At 35.4% G+C, this 17951-nt stretch overlaps 1 protein-coding gene and 1 pseudogene across 2 annotated transcripts in view; both read left to right on the forward strand.

Moving 5' to 3' along the window:
• The window catches only part of LOC106882595 (zinc finger protein 704), a 138173-nt gene that overhangs the window by 14478 nt on the left and 105744 nt on the right, over positions 1-17951 (forward strand). The gene's annotated exons all lie outside the window — the stretch shown is intronic.
• On the forward strand, positions 5498-11030 carry LOC149136108 (uncharacterized; annotated as a pseudogene). Its single transcript, XR_016241556.1, has one exon. The product of XR_016241556.1 is annotated as an uncharacterized LOC149136108 (transcript).

Here is a 17951-nt window from a genome sequence, read left to right on the forward strand (position 1 = left end):
ATACTAAAAAATTAATAACGCGCTTTTCACGCATTAATATGAATTTTCAAAAGTTGTAAATTATTTTTAAAAACCGTCGCTTCATACCTAGATACACTTTGCTGAATATGTTGTTTTAAGGTGTGGGTGCACTGGGCACTGAGGCTTCACTGGTCTACTTCTGATCTAAGTACGCTAGAGCTGACTGTCAATAAATAAATACTTTAGGGCCCAATGCATTAATTTGCTACGACGGCCCTGTTTCTAAACATACAAAAGACACAAGTTAGCACTGAAGGAACAACAGCAATAAAAATGCGTTCTGGCACAGAGTTCGCCGGTTTGCAATATCCATTGTCACATTTTTAACTCTTTTAAATAGTTGTAGCATGACCGTTCGCCTTCGTTTTCAAGCATAGAACCTATATCTAGGACTAAAAAAACAATAACTTCTGGGGAGAAAATACCCTTGCATACTAAATGCACTAGAGGTTTGTATGCTTCCTTCGCTTTTTTAAGACGTTAGGGTGTGATTTGAAGAACTTGACTGCTATTTTTAACTAATCGAGCAAGTCGTTCGTTTGTTATCGTCTCTAGATGTTACTGTTGTTTTAGCCCCAAGCAGACCTATCATTAAAGGCATGCTAACTGCAACCAGCCTGTATTTTTAAGGTTTCCTACTATTACAGTTGCCAAATGTATCCGTTTTTGCATTTGAGGGAGATTAAGTTCCTATTTCTACTAGGCCCAACGACCGCGTAGAGGTCTCCCCCATTCACTCATCGCCGTCGTCGTGGTGGTCTATAGTTGCTGCTGAAGACGCAGCGATGTTGTTCAAGGTACTCGGATTTATAATTACTTTGTTGATGTTGTCAGTCGAAAATAGTACAAACACTTACAGTACGTCTGTAACTACATACTATATTTAGGGTGCATGTCTGGGTTGGTTGGATGTATACCAGTAATATACTGTTATACATTCAAAATGTTATGAGCCTTCCTTTTAACAACGGGTCATGGTGGACCTTGATAAAAGAAAATCTTGTTATGAAGTGTTGTCTTAATATTACAAATATCAACAGTTTTTCGTGATGTCAATGTTGTCGGTTGTTGATATGAATGTCGGTTTTGTTGTAAATATTGTCAGTTTGATAAGAGATTTTAGTGTTGTTATCAGTTTCTCGTTGTTAGTTATTGTTAATATATTAACAGTTCTTGGCGGTGTTGTGACAGTGTTGATATGAACATCAGTGTTGTTGATATCATTGTTATTGTTTCTGTTTAACCCTCGGTCAGCTGTGATCGCTCAAAAACATTCTTGTCATGTCTCTCCCATCTTTTTCTTATGTGCAGAGAATCCAGGACCAGATTATGCAACATTTTGTTTGTTTTTTTTTAAGATGTTACGGTGTGTTTCAAGTGGAGTTATTTGCTACTATTTCTCGTGTGTCGAGTAGCTCCATATAGGCTCCCTTGTGTTATTGTTGATGCCATTATCAGTAACATAGGTGTTAATAGGAATGTTAATGTTGTACTGTTCAGTATCGCTCTTGTTTTGGTTGATATCAAATGTCAGTGCTTATTATTGTGTTAACATCAGTGCCAGTGTTAATAGATAACTGTGTCAGTATTATTACTGCTATCATATTTATGTTGTTTATCTCAAGGTCAGCCTTCATCGAATAAACCTATATTCAAAGATATTCCGTTTGTGACCATCCATTTTGTTTTCTGGGATAAAGCTTGTAAGACCAAATAATCTAATGTATCTTTCCTTTTTCAAGATAGGAGGATGTATTTTAAGGGAGATTTAACTACTATTTCTAGCATGTCGAGCGACTACACGGAGGCTCCCATGTTGGTTCGTTTAGATTTATATTAATACTGTTGGTGCTGATATAAACTGAAGTCAATAGATATTGATGTGGATATTTTGTGAAGATGATGTGGGTATTACTACTAGTATTGATATATGTAAATTATGTAATAGTAGGAAGGTGAGCGAAGAGATTAAATGAGCGGCGATTTAAATTACTAAGTGCTTAGGTGTTCAACACCAGGTCGACCCGAATCCAACAGACCTGTGATCAAAACACTTCAACTGTGACCACCTCATCTGTTTTCTTATCTGAAGGGAAACTGGGTCCACATTATTAAACGTGTTCGATTTACGGGTAATTTGGCTGCTATTTTTAGCAAGTCGAGCAACCACATAAAGGCTCATGTACGAATAATGTAATAGGACGTAGGAGTAGCAGGGCACGACAGAGCGCCAGGTTAAATGGTTAACAGAGTTTTGTTTCGTCCGCCTTTTAGATCTAAGTTGAAATTTCGTCCGTTTGCTTTGCCTTTTATCTCTCCGGATTCGCTAAAATATAACATCAAATGTTAATCGCATTTGGAGTCGATATATTCGATTATATTCCTACCCCTAACAAATTTGCAGCCTCACAATGAGCACTAACTGCATTTCAAATGACAGGAGTAAATGCCTAGTCGCCAGTTAGTCATGTTTGAACACGTTCTTATAAAGCCCACACTTGTGTGTCAAGGAAACTTGTTGATATCGAATTATTGGATTTGTTTGTCTTTTACAGCAAAAGCAATAATAACTCCAAACAGGTTCAGCTTATTTATACATCTAAATATATTCTCCTACATAGAAGATACAATGTTAAAACGCGCGCACACACAAGCGTATACGTATATTGGTTTCACACATACATTTGTACGTGTAAGCAGTGGCGGACTGTGTCTAAAAGTATTGGTTGCCAGGAGACTAAGGGGGTCCACCAGCAACTACAATGCTATTATTTACTTTTTTTTTCTTTTTTTTTTGTTAAAAGTATTCTTTTCAACTTTCTACAAACAGCCAGGCTGAAATAATGCATTCTTCCAGGAGTAAATAAAAAAATTCTCAAACTTGAGGGGATAGACCCCTTAGATACTAACATGGGCCTCCATATATGAATTCTAATGGCGCGGGGGTCCACTTGCCATCGGGCAAGCTGGCAACCCGGCCTGTGAGTACGTGCAATTGTTATTATTCGACAGAGCCAAATCGATTCTGATGAAATCTATGAGTATTCCTTTTGTCAGAGTGTATCTAGGTGGACATATGATCAAATCTGCCCTTCATTTTTGTGAAAAATAAACAAACAAAAATGGTTAAGTGTGATCTGAAGGAGATTTTTAATTACTCGGACGACCACCGAAAGTTACCCTCGAAAGCTGATACCTGCGATTCATTCATTCTAAATCATTATAGCACTCTGTTCTGTCCCCCCTCCCCCCTTCTCTCTCTCTATATATATATATACATGAGAGAGAGAGAGAGAAAGAGAAATAGTTTGTAAACCACTAATCTATCCGTAACAACGGACTTGCTGACATAAAATGAATCTTCCGTGTATTAGCCCAAATTGTCGCTTATGAAGGGTTATATTGCTTGAGTTTTCACTGGCTCCTCTACCTGAGTACCATTCAAATACCTAGGTTGATTTGGCTGCAGCACCACCAGCCTCCGAAAGAGAGAGAGAGAGTTTGGTATAAAGTACCAAATAATAACATAAAAACAGTTTCAATCTGCAACGTCCATAGAATACATAACACGCACGCACACACACACGCTTAACAGCGAGAATCCAAACAATAACGTATCTATTCATTTCTGATAACGTTCTGCTGATTCGAACGTGAATAATCTGATCGCTGTTATTTCACGCCATCGGAGAAAACCTCCTACCTTTAGACGTTGTATGTTCATAACATGAGATTCACTGGTGTAAAGGAATTTCGAGACACCGTGGTGTTTTGATTTGACTTTGGAGTGTATCTCCTTAGCCGAAGCTGCCGCCGGACCGATCAATTTAACAAGAGCTAAGGCTCTTTTATAGGAATCTGCTAATAAATTATTTGCTAATGCGTGCTGATGTCAGCGTGCATGTCATGAATTATTTTCTGTTTTGAAGGCACCAGAACGCATCAGCCAATAATTTGCTGATTCCTATAATAGTTCATGCTCGGTTTGGCGGGGTAGCTTCTGTTGGGAAGACACAACAATGTCGGAGCACATTTCGAATTTCTCTAACTTCGGTGAATCGTGTGTGTTATGAACACATCGTCTGAAGGTTCAGGTGTTCTCTGAAGACGAAAAACAACAACGATTAGCTATTCACGTTATTGTGCGTGTGTGTGCGTATGTATGTATGTATGTGTATATCTTTTACTTGTTTCATTAGATTGCGGCCATGTTGGGGCAGCGCCTTGGTGAATTTTAGTCGAATCAATCGACCCCAGTGCTTTTTTTAAAGCCTGGTACTTATTCTATCGGTTCTTTTGTCGAACTGCCAAGTTACGGGGGCGTAAACACACCAACATAGGTTATCAATGTATATATGCATTTATACGACGGGCTTCTTTCATTTTCCGTCTACCAAATCCACTCACAAGGATTTGGTTGGACCGAGGCTATAGTAGAAGACACTTGCCAACCGGGAACCATGTAGTTGGGAAGCAAGCTTCTTACTACACAGCCGCGCCTGAGATTTTAATAACTTTATTTAAATCAGTTAAGGGCAACCTTAGACCCGCGAGACTTCCTGAATGGCAACGCCTAGCGAAAAATTACCTTCAATTCTTTTAGTAGTGCGGCTTGTCTCATGATGAACCATGTCTCATGAAGCTCGCTTCACGAAAAAGGTCGCATATGCCTGGTGTAAATGCTGAATTTACATTTACCATCGATCATAATGGTTTTTGACTTAGGCACAAGGTCAGCAATTCTGAGGAATATGGGTATAGTTGATACTATCAGCTCTATACTGGATTGATACTTTATTTTAACGATTCTCAAAAGATGAAAGACAAAGTTGATCTTATAGGATTTGAACTCAAAATGTAACGTGTCGGAAAAACAGCACAAAAGATTTTTTTTTTCCAAATCACTTTAAAGATTCTACGAGCTCACCATTAGTTTCCCCATTACATTGGTTCACAGAATATAGAGTCCACCTCCGTACTGTAAATTCTCAGTTCATGGTCGAGAAGAAAAGTTACTTCATATAATTCTTGAATGATACTAGACGCGTTTATTTTTACACTTCTAAAATATAAAATGGATCTGAAGTGATACTTTTCTTTCTTTCTTTTTCTTTTTTCTTTTTGAGAGAGAATCGCAGAGTTGTGAAATTGAAAGGGTATTTGAAAGAAAAGAGATTTAGAGGTTGTTAATATTATCGTTGAGGTGTGGGTGTGTGTGTGATCGTACATATGCTTATATGTGTATACATGAATATATACGTGTGTGTGTACATATATGTTCATATTTGTGTGTACATACGTATATACATATATCTATGTATGTGTGTGGATGAGTGCAGAGAGAGAAACAGAGAGAGAGAGTTGCTCTGTTTATCCTTGTGTTATCGTTAGTGAGTTCTGTGACACTAGAAATTATTCCTTCTGCATTTTTGTCATATCTTTCAGAAATTCAAATACTGATGTGTGGTTCCCATTTTGATGATGACCGATTTATGGAAGATAACTTACTACCTACCTTACATGTATGTGTGTGTGTGTGTGTGTGTTTCTAGAGAGTGCGCTCGAACTCAGTTATGTGACGTTGATGATACTGAAGATATAAGATGTTGAATAATAGCGGGCTACAATTTATTATTTATTGATGGAAATAAATTTCTGGATACCCTCCTACTACATAAATTTTGAAGGTCTTTTTCCCCTTCATGAAAATTGTTTTTAAATTTGTCTTTTTTATCAAAACCTATCTAAATTGTTTGTCCACCAAAATTGTTTTCTCTCTCTCTCTCTCTCTTCTATTTTACTTTTCTCCTTTACAAGAAAAAAAAAACACTGCGCAGTCACCCACTATATCAGAAATAGTGGCTAAATTTCTCTCAGGTCACATCGTGCTATCTTAAATAAGCAAAGTACACATGACATAATACAGTGCTGTTTATCCTCTAAAAAAGATGCGATGATCAGGATTGGAAAACATTTTATCTGAGCCCTGCTTCACAGACCTGTCGTTGTTTACTCTCTCGCCAACTATTTTCATTACTTTCGTTGTCGACAAATCGTATGCGGTCATGCGTTACGATGAAGGTCTAGTGTAATTATAAATATGTAACACAAAAACCAACGTAGCTTAGGTACTTTTACCAGCAAGGCCATGAATTGGTTCGCTATATAGTTGTCAACAAACCTCCTGTTTACCTGTCTGCTTTCTTTTCACGGATTAATCCATTTATGTGTGAATAAACAAACATAACCTACTTAACTCACATTGCGCGATTCTTCCCTTTTTCTCTTTAATCCGCTATCTCCGCCATCTCCGCCCTCTCACTCTAAACGTATTGACATTTATTCATATTGTATATAGCGTATGTATGCGTGTGTGTATATCTTTTATTTCTTTCAGTCATTTGACTGCGGTCATGCTGGGGCACCTCGAAGAATTTTAGTCCTACAAATCGACCCCAGGATTTATCTTTTAAAGCCTAGCACTTATTCTTTCATTGTCTTTTACCGTACCGCTAAATCATGTGGACGTAAACACACTAACACCGGTTGTTAAGCGGTGGTGGGGGACAAACATGGCCACAAACACACATACGGGCTTCTTTCAGTTTCCGCCTGCTAAATCCACTCAAGGCTTTGGTCGGCTTGATGCTATAATAGAAGACACTTGCCCAAGTTGCCACGCAGTGGAACTGAACCCGGAACCATGTGGTTGGGAAGCATGCTCCTTACCACACAGCTACAAATAAACGTCTTTTTATAGTATATGTGTGTGTGTAATAGCGAACAATGAGAATGGGTGCTCAGCATTGCATTTAGTGGATAAATATCTTTTATATATATATACTGGCGGACGTTCTGCTTTTATTTTTTTACAGAATCCCCCAATTTTCACTTTTTTCAGAATTTTGTTTTTGCGAAATACGTAGGAAAATACGGAGATTCGTGATTTTCTACGTATTTCGCAAAAAAATAAAAATTTCTGAAAAAAGTGAAAATTGAAGAATTGGGGGTGGAGGAGGTAAAATTTTTTAATGTTTTTTTTTTTGTTTTTTTTTTTTTTTTGCAAAATCAGAATCTCCGTACTCGAAAATGGGGGATTCTGTAAAAAAAAAAAAAAAAATCAAAGGGGGTGCAGTCCACATTCTTTACGTCCACCTTTTTTTTTTTTTTGTACACATGTATACACACATATACATACATATTTTTTACTTTCATTGTTTTCAACTACAGGCTGTAGTCATGCTGGGGTACCACCTTTAAAGTGATTGTTTTTTTGTTTTTCACACTCACTTTTTCTCTCTCTACAACTGTTTCTCGTGAAGTAACGAGTTGGACAGAGCTGCTATTTTTTGTTTGTGTTTCATGCCGTGATGTGGGTTCACTTTGTACTTCAGATAAAAATTTGGCCAAATTTTCTTTGAACACATCAGCATGTACACCTCACAGATCTCTTTGCCTCTTGAAGTTAATCTGTTACAGTACTGGGTTGTTACTCTTGATGGAGAGGACAGAATCTTTGGTATTATGCAACGGCGTCCTGTTAGATAGTTGATATAGCTTTCAATCCCAAAGTTAGGTGCTAGACCTTCCAGTATCTTCCATATATATATATATATATAACTACATATCTCATGCATCTTCTCTCTTGGGTGCAGAGCTTCAGTCCTTTTAGTCTCTCTCAATAGCTCATCTGTTGCACCTAGTCAGTCTTTTTTGTGTAGTGATATTAAATTGCCTCAAGTTCTGCTCTTAGTTTGATGCTTTGTGGTGACTGCCACTGGGAACAGTAATCTAGATCAGTGCTTCTCAAACTATCTGATGTGGCGTACCAGCAGTTCCCCCCCCCCAATGTGCATGGGACTGGTAATATTTCTTAGTAATATTAATTTATACCGGAAACAATATATATAAATAAAAGTTGATATTTTTTTATCTTATATTTATATTGTAAATAAATAATACTATATTACATAAGCATCTTATAAGTACTCTTTCACAAATACTATTCAGACACAGACAGTGTATTGTTAGCCAGCTGGAGGAGATGTCTTCCTAGGGCTATAAACAACAGTAGCATTGTCCCCTATGAGCCTGCGTCATTTAGGTGGCAAATATGCTTCACAATTCCATGCTGCTACTGTTTACTTCTCGCTCAGAGATTTATTATTGCTTGTTTCTCCTTTTTCGAGATCAGTGACAGTTTGTCACTGGAAAAGGCATATAGTACTTTGCGTTTGGAATGAGTTGTCATCGCTAGCTGGTGATTGTCACTCATGGGTGTTGGTATTGATTTCTTCGATGCGAGTTTGAATCGTTACACACTGATAGTGTGTTTGTTGTAGGTCTCCCCGCGTGGGTAAACCAAGATTCATTGAATTGTTTAAATTGTTGAATTTTAGTTACTGTTTTGTTTGCACCTGTGTATTCCCCGTCTACAGGAGAAGTGGAGAGGGGAGAGATGGAGAATAGACAAAGTTATGCAGCAGCAACGACCCAAGGAATAAATGCCAACACTCTGGAAGTACAGGAAATAGAAATTGACACAAGAAAGGGGAAGGAAGGAAGCAAATTTGTAAAAAAGAAGGGAGCCAGTCTAAAGCTAACTCCCTCAGAACTGATGAACTGCATTGCAAAGAGGACGGTAGTATACAGAAGGTTGTCTACATCAGGGGTTTTCAAACTTTTTGACTTGCAGACCCCTTTATATTTCAGGCTTTACCTTAGGGACCCCCTTATAAACGCTTATGAAATTTATACATAAATATTTGCTTAAAATAACATATATAAAATCAAATTGCCCATAAAAAGTATTTGCTGTCCATGGACCCCCTGTCTTGTCTTTGCGGACCACAGTTTGAAAACCCCTGGTCTACATCCTCGAACAAGATAGAGTTCGCCCCAACAGAAGAAATAGAGGAATGCCTCGAAAAGGTTAAAAAATTGACCACATTCTATAAAAATGGAAGAAAGTATGGCACAATGGAAGTAAAGTTTGGCAACGAAGAAGATGCCATAAACTACTCAATGGACCTGTTACGGACAATGAAATGGATACTACTTCCAACGTACTGTGGCAAACGCGTTGCCAGAGTGAGAGTTGGAAGAGTACCCCCCGAAATCGAGGAAGAATGGCTGGTGGCAGCCATAACACATGATATGAAGGATGGAGCGGAGATCCTCAAGATAACAAGGACCCAAAAAGTCAATTGGTGGGGGATATGGCCTCGAAGTGACCATGCAGTTGTCTTTGGAGGACTTTGGAGATTCGAGAAATTGCGAGAGATGTTCGGAAGTTACATGGACCTACTGAGGGTTGAAGTCGAGTTTGACGAGCTCCCAACAGTCGTGGAATTAGAATATTTGAAACCCTTTATGAACATTTAAAAGCAAGTGAGTAAAATTTGTTTCTTAAAAAAGAAAAAAAAAAAGGAAAATAGACTGTTGAAGGGTTTAAAGGAAAAAGAAAGGGAATGATCCAAAGAAGAAAGAAGGAAAGGACTGTAGGAATGTTTCGTTGTAAAAGGGAAATCACGGTTTCGTCTCGGAGCGGGATCATCAAAGTTGTCTCATATTCATTGTAATTTAATTCATTTTAAATTCATTCTTTCATGTGTTTTTTATTCCTGCATGTCTGTGTATGTCCCGTCTGTGTTCAGGCCTTGTGCCTATAATAAAGAAACAAGCTGGTGATTGTCACTCATGGGTGTTGGTATTGATTTCTTCGATGTGAGTTTGAATCGTTGCACACTGATATTGTATGTTTGTTGTAGGTCTCCCCACGCGGGTGAACCAAGATTCGTTGAGTTGTTTAAATTGTTGAATTTTAGTCACTGTTTTGTTTGCACCTGTGTATTCCCCGTCTACGGGAGAAGTGGAGAGGAGAGGAGAGATGGAGAATGGACAAAGTTGCGCAGTGGCGGCGATCCAAGGAATAGATGCTGGCACCCTGGAAGTACAGGAAGTGGAAATTGACACAAGAAGGTGGAGGGAGGGAGGCAAATTCATAAAAAAGAAGGGAGCCAGTCTAAAGCTGACTCCCCAGAAGAACTGATGAACAGCATAGCGAGGAGGACGGTAGTATACAGAACGTTGTCTGCGTCCTCGAACAAGATAGAGTTCGCCCCAGCAGAGGAAATGGAGGAGTGCCTCGAAAAAGTTGAAAAATTGACCACATTCTGTACACATGAAGGAGGGTATGGCACAATAGAAGTGAGGTTTGGCAATGAAGAAGATGCCATAAACCACTCAACGGAGAATGAAAATGAAGAGGAGAAGAAAAGTGAAGGAAACAATACCAAAGAAGTAGTCCCAATAAAAGAGACAGACAGAACGGAGGAATCCTTCACATTAGTAAACATGAGGAAGAAAAAGGAACGGGTTAACTCTCCTCCAGACAGTCAAAACAGGCTAAAAGAGATTGTGACGGAAGAAAAGAGAAATAGGTGTGAAGCACCAACAGAAGTAGTAGTGAAAGAATGCACACAGAAAAAAACAACATTACAACAGGTAGAAAGAGGAAGCGTTTATAATATTGGTTATGATGTTTCTGCACACCCGGACAGATCAGAACGGGAGCCGAAGCAAGCAGAAGTGAAAAGGAAGAGATATAAGTGGCATTTGGTCACGTATACCAAAAGTACAGAAATAGAGAAAAAGATTGTAAAATATAAATCGGTAATAAGAGTAAAGCTACTGCCAGGAAAAAACCCAGAAAACACTAAAAGAATAGTCAAAGACAGAGATAGATTTGAGAAATTGAGAGAGATGTTTGGAAGTTGCATGGACCCACTAGGGGTTGCAGTCGAGTTCGATGAGCTCCCACTGGTCGTGGAATAAGAAGATTTGAGACCCTTTATGAACATTTAAAAGCAAGTAAGTAAAATTTGTGTTTCATAAAAAAAAAAAAGGAAAATAGACTATTGAAAAGTTTAAAGAAAAAAGAAAAAGAACGATCCAAAAAAAAAAAGCCTAAGAAAAAGAATGAGCTAAAAAAGAAAAAAAACAGAAAAGACTAAGAACGTTTAATTGTAAAAAAGAAATCATAGTTTCATCTCAGAGTGGGACCGAGAAAACTGTTTCATATTCATTGTAATTTAATTCATTGTAATTCATTCTTTCATATGTTTTTGTTCCCGCATGTCTGTGTATGTCCCCTCTGTGTACCTATAATAAAGAGAAAAGCTGGTGATAATCACACACTGATGTTGGGTTACTACCCAGAAACCCAGGTCTGTGTGTATTGCATAAGGCTAGAAATGGGAACGATGATTTCCCTTCAGTAGTGGCTAATGGAGCCACCTCTATGAAAACACAAATAGTGAGCGGTGTTCCACAGGGCACTGTCTTGGGACCATTGTTATTTATAGTCACCCACTCAGATATGCCCTCAAGTGCCCAGATAGCCACCCTTGCAAGCTACGCAGACAATACAAAAGTCTCGCAGAAAATACAGAACTCCAGTGATGTTGCATATCTGCAGCAGGAGTTGGACTCAATTTACAGATAGGCTGAGGATAATAATATGCAGTTTAATGCTGAAAAATTCCAAGCCCTGCGCTACCAACATCCAAAACTGAATATGAAACTTACAGAGTACACTGGTTCGCAGGGAATTTCAATCCCAGAGCCTAAATCAGTGAGAGACCAGGGTATCGACATGAGTGATGATAACTCTTTCCATTGCATATTACCAGGATGGCGACAAAGTGCAGACGACTGGCTGGATGGATCCTGAGAACATTCAGAACCAGAGATAAGGAAACCATGATGATCCTTTGGAGGACATTTGTCCTTAGGCGCCTGGATTACTGCTCACAGCTATGGTCACCCACCAATGTGAAATTAACAGCGGACCTTGAAGCAATCCAGAGAAGATTTACAAAGAAGATTGTCTCTTTGCAACTGCTCAGCTACTGGGAAAGGCTGAAACAGCTAAGACTCTACTCCCTGGAAAGAAGGCGGGAGAGGTATGCAGTAATATACATCTGGAAGATCTTGGAAGGAATTGTGCCAAATTTTGGCATTGAAAGCTACACCAATGCCAGAACGGGACGACACTGCATAGTGCCAAAGATTCCAGCAATACCATCGCACTTCAGGACCAGTTACTGCAACAGTTTGGGTTTTAGGGGCCCACAGCTTTTTAATATTCTCCCAAAGAGCCTGAGAAACCTGCGCAAAGTTGATGTAGGGGTTTTTAAATCAGAGCTGGACCTTTTCCTGTTGAGAGTCCCAGATGAACTTCCCTCACGGCAAGAGGTGCAGATGAGGGTAGCTACATCAAACTCCATTCTTCACCAAGTGCCACATGTTGGAGGATACGCTCAGTAATAACAGTGTAGCAAAACGGTGGTACATCAGCATGGCCACAGCTCTGAGCTGAAACTATAAAAAAATGAAAATAAAATAATATATATATATATATATATATTGTGTAGATACATATAGATATATATATATATTGTGTAGATACATATAGATATATATATATATTGTGTAGATACATATAGATATATATATATTGTGTATATACATATAGATATATAGATATATTGTGTATATATATATATATTGTGTATATATATATATATTGTGTATATATATATATATTGTATATATATATATATATATATATATATATATATATATATATATATATATATATATATATTGTATATATATATATATATATATATTGTATATATATATATATATATATATATTGTATATATATATATATATATTGTATATATATATATATATATTGTATATATATATATATATATTGTATATATATATATATATATATATATTGTATATATATATATATATATATATTGTATATATATATATATATATATATTGTATATATATATATATATATTGTATATATATATATATATATTGTATATATATATATATTGTATATATATATATATTGTATATATATATATATATTGTATATATATATATATTGTATATATATATATATTGTATATATATATATATTGTATATATATATATTATATATATATATATATATATATTTTATATATATATATATATATATATATATATATGTATATATATATTGTGTGTGTATATATATATATTGTGTATATATAACTATATTGTATATATATATATATATATATATATATATATATATATATATATATATATATATACAAAGAGCGAGTCCTGTGTTCGATTTGCTCGACTGTGGGCGTTGCTTCAGTATGGCCGCAGTCAAGTGTTTAAAACAACTAAAATAGAATATAAATATGTATATATATAGATATGTGATGTGTGGGTATATATATATATATATATATATATATATACAGACACACACACACATCACTGAACTGAGAGCGTCAGGTAAAAGTACCTTTCAGTATTTAACTGTATATGTTCAAATTGCGTTTAGTTCAACTTTGACGTTCATACATCTGATAGAATAAGTACCAGTTGAGCAGTGTGATGAATATAATCGATATATAAATATATATAGAAACTGAAGTGTATTCTCGATCCTCTGAATTCTTTTAATTCGTGCTGTTTTCATGCGTTGTGTGGGTGGTTGGCTACTAAAACATACTGAATGCGTGTTATTGCACAACTTGTTTATTGTAATCACATACATAACATGTCCACTCGTTTATGGGAACGTATTTATCTAAGCAGGTGTGTTAAGAATGATCTGTATCCAAATTAGAGAGAAAGAGAGGGAGGGAGAGAGAGAGAGAGAAGTTTGTCTTTTTATTTAACAAAAGAAAACGAAGCAAAAAAAAAAAAATCACCTGCTTCATCCGTAAGAAATTCCCTGAATGGACTGTAGCGAACTACATATTTATTATAGTAGGAAGCATTTTCACAGATTTAATTGTCGTTATCGGGGATGGTTGACACGAAAAAAAAAAAGGCCGATGTTCTGTTGTTACTTTTACATTTAGAACTACCACCTCCACTGGTAGCCTATTAGTGTTACTGGAGTAAAAACAGCAGCGTGTCTTTGTTGATGTTATTAACGAGTTCACATAGAAACATCCGTGTCTTCAGCACACTTGTTTCGTAAGTGGTGTCGTGTACAAGTGCTGTAGGAGCTTTATACATTTCAATATTACAAGCATGGAAAGCTAGCGACCGACTGTATCGTTATATCTGTATCGTCCTCTGTTTTCTGCAACGAAAACACTATTTTTCTCATTTTGGCTTATAGGATTTACAAATGGTGTTTAATACTGCGATCTCTGTTGTCAGGTGTGGATATCTTTTGATTGTTTTTACTTAAAAAAAAATATATCGTTATGTTAAAATTAATGACAAATTGTTAGCGTTGAGGAGTAAAAAAAATAATAATTGAATTTGCATGAAGTATTAATTATTTTAAATATTTACAAACACAAACATCAACACTCATATATAATTATTTCATTATAAATTCTCAAACTTAGACAACTTAAAGAAATCTATTTTGTTCTATTATTTCTAGCAGACGAAAGGAAATTATAATTGCGCAATACATTTGTTTACATACACAACGACTCGATTCTTTAAAGTTAAAGATAAGGAACATAGACAGTCGTTTCCATTAATTTCGAACGTTTCAACGGAATGTATTTTCATAAATAAGGCAATAATTTCTCATATTCTTTACATGAAATATTATACATAAAATACTGTACACCAAGCATCACATATGTCTTTACGTAAATGCGGACGTATGTGTGTGAGTGTAATGTATATGTATAAATGTATGAAATACACACACACACATTGATAATTTCTTCGGTTCTGATTGTTTAAAACGCATCATAGATTACGAATCTGAGAGAGGAAAATGTGGGGGAGCTTTTTTTTTTTTTTATTCCACTCCTGTTTCCGTAATCTTGAGCTTTGACATTTTTTCGGGAATTTTTTTTGTTATTTATTGTAAGCATAATTGAATCTTTTTAAAATCCTTCCTACTTTCAGAATTTTTTCAAATTTGCTGAACAGTTTTGCATGTTGACGAAAATCACGTTCATTTTTCTGAAGAGATTAATAATAATAATAATCCTTTCTACTATTCTATAAATATGTTTACAAGCCTTTAAAGCTTGACAGTTTAACTAATTGGAATCCCTTTGCAATCAAAAGTCCATCAAAAGGAAGGATTTTAAAAAGATACACATAATTTTGTAAAAAGACATGTCAAATGTTTTAAAAGATACAATGTAAAGAACTTTTTAAAAATCCAAACTGAAAACTGAAGAGAGGGTTCCGCTATCCAAAAAAAGAAAAAAAAAGGAAAATATGCAAAGAGAGACAAAAAGTTTGCAGGTTCACAATCTACGATGCTTACATCATACCGGTGTGCAAAAATACCTTTTTTGGTGCATTAGATAATTACCAACCTTATACTTACTATATATTGTATATAAGCATTTTATAGCATGTGTGTGTGTATATATATATATATATATATATATATATATATATAATGATAATAACGGTTTGAAGTTTTGGCACAAGGCTCACAATTTGGGGGAAGGTGCTAAATTGATTACATCGACCCTAGTGTTCAACTGGTACTTAATTTATCTCAACTCCAAAAGGATGAAAGCAAGGTCAACCCCGGCAGTATTTGAACTCAGAATGTAAGGACAGTTGAAATGTTGTTATGCATTTCATCTGGCGTGCTAAAGATTCTGCTAGCTCACTGCCTTTTAATAATAATAGTAATAATTTTGATGAGAAAAAGAGAAATTCAAATCAATATTTTGATCATTTCAATAAATCATTGCTGTTTATTCCATACAGCATATAATGTTATGTAATACATACGTTTCTTTGGTTTTCAGAATACTATGTTTGTCAGGTTTCTATATAAAGTGCTGATGAGATGATTATAATTATCTCTACAATTTTTACCCCCCCCCCCCACACACACACACACGTTCTCTTCTATTTTTAATTATTTGAACTTTTCCTGTAAGGAAGGATCTTGTTTCTAACGAAGACACAAAGCTCCATTGTTGGGATGTAGATAACAAAAACATGTTGAACTTGAGAAAAGTGTTGCATATTTTTACTGTTCCACTTATAGACTGTATATTTGATATGTGTTAACAAACTGATATCTTTTTTATGAAAACCCTAGCTTTTCCAGATAGTCACTTAGTCATTTACTAACAAACCTAAATGCACCAATTATCATTATTGGTATTATGTGAATTCATAAAATGGGTATAGAAGTTGTAAGTTTCGGAGCAGTATTCTGTAGTTATTATCTTTCCCTTCAATTTTCAAGGAGATATCACATCAGCAGGGCAGCTCTGTGATGGTACATACTTTTTCTTGTCTGGCCCAAACAACTCTATCTGGCATGTCATGCTTGCACTTGGTAGAAGTTTTGATGGGAATGTTCCATCAATATATTTATGTTTGTATTCAATAACAGGAACATTCTCTACATTTATCCCAAGACAAGCTTTTTTGTTGGGGTAGATAATGTATATTGTTTTAAGAGGTAATACCTTGATGACATATTTTGGGCAACTTCTATTCACATGCAGGTCTTTTTCAGAAATGTTACATCACTGACATTTTCAGTTGCATCTTAAGCCCCAAAGGTTTCACTGTCTCTTTTTTTAAATCAGTATCTTATAGCATTCATCTGCTCTTGGATTCAAGCACAAAAACCTTCAAAATGTGGTGTGATGAAGTAATCATGGGTCCAAGAAAGCCTTCATTTTATTCCAATATTAATGTTCTTTTCAACACTGAGTCATCAACTCAGAATGAGCCACCAAATTCTCTACTTTCTCACCACATACATCTCTTACTCCCCTCATCCACTATACTAGCCCCTCTCTTCCCCATCTATTCCTGCAGCTTATTTAACATCACGGTATCTCCCATTCATCCTTCTCCTGTCTACTGCATCATAATTACTATTCTGCTGATCTGCACTGTCAGTCATCTACTCACCCTTCACTCCTGGTCTTTTATTCCCACACATTCCTACCCATCTCCCATTCAGTAAACAATATATATATATATATACCGGCCATGACGAAGGGAAATAGCCCTGAAACTCGAGTCGCCTTTATATATTTATATATTTGATCCTTTATATTGAACACTCAATATTTCATCTACATTCAATGCTTTCTTTCATGGTGCCATCCATTTTTGTTTTATTTTATTTTATATTGTATATTGTATATTATATTATATATTGTATATTCCATATTCTATACCCCACATTAGTTCTGCAGGAATATAAATAAAACATAAAAAACAGACAGTGTTGGAACTCTTTTAAACAAAATAATATATATATATATATATATATATATATATATATGTGTGTGTGTGTGTGTATGTATATATGTGTGTATGTATATATGTGTATATGTATATATATGTATATATATGTATATGTATATATATATGTATATGTATGTATATGTATATATATGTATATATATGTATTTATATATGTATATATATGTATATGTATATATATATATATATATATATATATGTATATATATATATATATATGTATATGTATATATATATATGTATATGTATATATATATATATATATGTATGTATATGTATATATATATGTATATATATATATATGTATATGTATATATATATATATATATATGTATGTATATGTATATATATATATATATATATATATATGTATGTATATGTGTATATGTATATATATATATATATATATATATATATATATATATGGCAACGATCACGCTCGAACGGTGCTCTTAGCGCTCCACTGGAACAGGTGCCATCACGATTTCGCTTTCGCTTGCCCCAACAGGTCTTCGCAAGCCGAGTTTAGTGTCCAATGAAGGAAGGGTACGCATAAGTGGGCTGGCTACATCCCTGGCAGAGGCCTTGGATTTTGG

Source organism: Octopus bimaculoides, chromosome 4 (assembly GCF_046866305.1).
Source record: "Octopus bimaculoides isolate indiv1 chromosome 4, ASM4686630v1, whole genome shotgun sequence".
NCBI classification, from domain to species: domain Eukaryota; kingdom Metazoa; phylum Mollusca; class Cephalopoda; order Octopoda; family Octopodidae; genus Octopus; species Octopus bimaculoides.